Raw genomic sequence first — 4197 nt, 5'->3', positions numbered from 1 at the left:
ACCCCCCACCCCCATTCAGGCAGCACGCCTAAATCTCTCCAGCTTCTCTTCTCGTCACTCAGCAGAGAAAGCCCTCTACTTTTAAGGGCTCATGTCACTAAATCAGATCCACTGAAATAACCTCCTTTCAACTCAACCATGACAACCCAGACCCGTTCTGGGAGTGGCATCCCCTCCCAGTCATAGGTTCTTGGGACTGAGGCAAGGGATGCTGAGAATACAGGTCAGTGCGCTTTTAGCAGTCTGCCCACCACTGAGTGTCCTGGTCATGTGATAGCATGAGTAATGACCAGAACGGTCATAAAAGGGAGCAAAGTGCCAGAATCCTCCCAGGTATTCAGCCTGACTCGTGGGGAGGACAGAAACAGAGCAAGAGCTGAGTTTCTGTGAGGCAATGGCCCCTGCTGGATCAAGAGCACTACTGGGACAGGAAGGGGTCTGGTTTGCCATCTTCCTTCCCAGAGATACTGATCTCTGTGCTAGCAGGAAGTGACAACAGTCCTGTCTTACGTATAGGACACCAATCTCCTCTTAAGTGCTTGAGGGTTACTAAATGTCCTTTGCCCTCATGCTGGAGCTCCAATACATGGAAAGGGAAATCCCACTGTCTCTCCACTGCTCACCAGCCCTCATCACCACTGGCTCCTGCTGTCCACTGGCCTATGTTACCTGCCAACACTGGAGTCAGTTCTGCTGTTCCTCTGAGCTAAGGAGCCTTCTCTAGGTGCAGGCAGGAGCATCTCACTCTAAACTGCAGCCTCGTGCTGAGTGGAATGGCCTCCATAGCTTTCACTCCTTTTGGACTTAACTTTTGGACTTATTTCTCCCCATGTTTAAATTCTCAACTGATGGCCTTTAGCTCTCTGGAAACACTCCCAATGTGCCAATTTCTGAACCTTTCTCATTAAGATTTGTGTGCTGTAAGTTACCTTTTCTCTCTTTATTACCATTATTACTTATGTGTTAGGTTTCACTTACATTTTTAAGTGTTGTAAAAATGATGATGATGATGATGACAACATAAGATCACATGTTGCCCAATTTGGACTCAAACTCCCTCGGAGTATTAACATAACAAGTATGTGCTCCTACTTCAGCTCACCTGTACTCTCACACCCACTCAGACAGTGCTGGGGGTTGAACCCAGAGCTTCATGCAAGCTAGATAGGTCCTCTACCAACAGAACCATATCTTCAGCCATGATCCACACTTCGTGTGTGTGTTTTTGCATGTGTGTGTGTGTTCATATGTATGCATGTGCATGGGGAGGTCAAAGTTCAATCAAACCTCAGGTGTTTTTCCTCAGGAGTCATCCACGTTTTGCTTGTGTGCACGCATCCTTGCCATCCTCACCATGGCGCCCTTGCGAGAGCCAGAGAATGACTTGCAGGAGTTGGTTCTTTCCTTCTACTGTGTAGGTCTCAGAAATCAAACTTGGGTCCTGAGGCCCACAGCAGGTGCCTGTACCCACCGAGACAACCCTCTAATCTGCCTCGTGTATGTCTGTGTGCCACATGTGTGCCTGGGGCTTTTGGAGGATAGAAGAAAGTGTCTGATCCTATGGAAGTGGAGTTACAGATGGTCTTGAGCCTCCTCTGCAGGAGAAGGAAGTACCCTTAAATATTGAGCCACCTCTCCAGCCCCTTGCCTAGTGTTTTGAAACAGGATCTCTTTCTCCCTTGTACTTGGCACATATTAATGCAGCTAGAGTGGCTGGCAGACGATTCCAGAAGTCTGCCTGTCTCTGCCTCCCCAGTGGTGATATCACAAGTGCACATCTGGCTTTTTGACATGGGTTCTGGGGGTCAAACTCAGGTTCTCATTTTGCTGAGCTTCCCCACTCATATATAACTTAAACTTTCATTGAGAATTTGTACATGAGGACTATATTTACATTATGTCTACCCTTTCCTCTTTGTCTTCCAACTTTTTCTGTATTCCTTTCACTCCCTCTCAAGTTCACAACCTCTTCTGTAATTATTACTGTTACATATATATCCATATGTCTATGCACCATGTGGTGGTTTGAAAGAAAATGGTCCCCGTAGGCCCATAGGGTGTGGCCTTGTTAGAGGAAGTGATCCCTAGGGGCGGGCTTTGGGTCTCAGATCCTCACACCACACCCAGTCAGGCAGTTACTTCCTGCTGCCTGCAGATCCAGATGTAGAACTTTCAGCTACCTTTCCAGCATCAAGTCCACCTACATGCTGCCGTGCCACTCGCCTTGACAATAATGCTAGTCTTCTGAACTATAAGCCAGCCCCAATTAAATGTTTTCCTTTATAAGAGTTGTCATGGTCATGGTGCCTCTTCAAAGTAATAAAACCTTAACTAAGGTTTAACTAAGTCCTGCAAATAGATACAACCTATTGAGTTCATTTATGTGTGCACATGTGGACATGTCTTACCACTTTGGACTGGATAACCTATCAGAGACCTATTCCCTGAAGGAAACTGATTCTCCTTTCAGCACCATTGATTGCTTATAACCATTCATCTGGAGTGAGGCCTCTCGAAATCTCCCCCGCCCATAGAGGCCCATCAAGTCATTATGTAGGTCTTGTTTAGGCAACCAAATTGTTGAGATTCCATGGGTAGAGCATCCCTTTCATCTCTAGACACTGTCTAGCAGAAGATGTCCTGGTCCTCTGGCTCGTACAATCATTCTGCCTCCTCCTTTTCCTGAGGTGTGGGGTTGCAGTGTAGATGTACCAGCTGGGGCTGGGCACCCACAGTCACTTAGGCTCTGCATTTTAACCAATCGTGGATCTCTGTAATAGCCTATTTCTGTTGCAAAAAGATTTTTTTAACTCCTACAAATTATTTTACACATATGAGCATTTCACCTGTGTGCAAATATGCACACTCACTGACATCAGAAGAAGGTGGCAGATCTCCTGGAACTGAAATTATAGATGGTTGTGAGCCTCCATGTGCATGCTGGGAATCGAACTCTGGTCCTTGGCAAGAACAAATGTTCTTAACTATTGAGCCAACTCTCCTAAGAAGCTCCTTGATGAGAGATGAGAGATACACTTATCTAGGGGGGCTGGTACTCCCATTCAACTCATATTTAACTTTTTCTTTTTTCTTTCTTTTTTTTTTTGTTTTTTGTTGGTTTGTTTTTTGTTTTTTGTTTTTTCAAGACAAGGGTTTTTCTGGCTGTCCTGGAATCACTCTGTAGATCAGGCTGGCCTCGAACTCAGAAATCTGCCTGCTTCTGCCTCCCAAGTGCTGGGATTAAAGGTGTGCGCCACCACTGCCCAGCAACTTTTTCTTTTTTCTAAGACAGGGTCTCACCATGTAGCTGTGGCTACCTAAGAACTCACTACATAAACAATGGTTTTCAACTGTCCTAATACTGTGATCCTTTAATACAGTTCCTCATGTTGTGATGACCCCCAACCATAAAATTATTTCTTTGCTACTTCACAACTATAATTTTGCTACTCTGTTATGAATCATAATGCAAATATCTGACATGCAGCCCTAAAGGGGTCTTGACCCACAGGTTGAGAACCATTGATGTAGAGCCAGCTGAGCTTGTAATCACGGACATTCACCTGCCTCTGTCTCCCTCATGCTAGGATTAAAGGTATATGCCACCACACCCAGCTCCTCATATTTAACTCCAATAAATATATAAAGAAAATTTACTGTTCTTCATTGAGAAAAATCTGTATATCTTGCATATGTAGCGGTTAACAGGAAGGAAAGAAGAGGGCTGCAGCTCAGTGGAACATCACTTGACTCAAATGCAGTATACCCTAGGTTCAATCCCCAATTCTGCTTTAAAAAAAAAAAAAGAATGAAATAAATTTTAAAAGTTTCTAGTTGCTGGTGACCACTGGTCTGACGATCTGACCTATTGTCAAACCTCTCCCTCCCCCTTTCTGGCTGTCTGTTTCCAAAGGCATTCTTTATTACAATTCCTAACTTTTTTTGCTGGCCATAGTGGCATAGACCTTTAATCTTACAACTTGGGAGATAGTTCCAAGTGGATCTCTGTGAGTTCAAGGTTAGCCTAGTCAATCTACATAGTAAGTTCAAGGCCAGCTAGGGCTACATAGTGAGACCCCATCCTAAACCAAACCAAACAAACAGAAAACACCACCACCACCATGACCACCACCTCCACCACCATCACCACCACCACCTCCACCACCACCTCCACCACCACCACCTCCACCACCATGA

The sequence above is a fragment of the Mastomys coucha genome, unplaced genomic scaffold (assembly GCF_008632895.1).
Source record: "Mastomys coucha isolate ucsf_1 unplaced genomic scaffold, UCSF_Mcou_1 pScaffold5, whole genome shotgun sequence".
Lineage (NCBI taxonomy): Eukaryota > Metazoa > Chordata > Mammalia > Rodentia > Muridae > Mastomys > Mastomys coucha.
Note: the sequence above shows the minus strand (reverse complement) of the source record.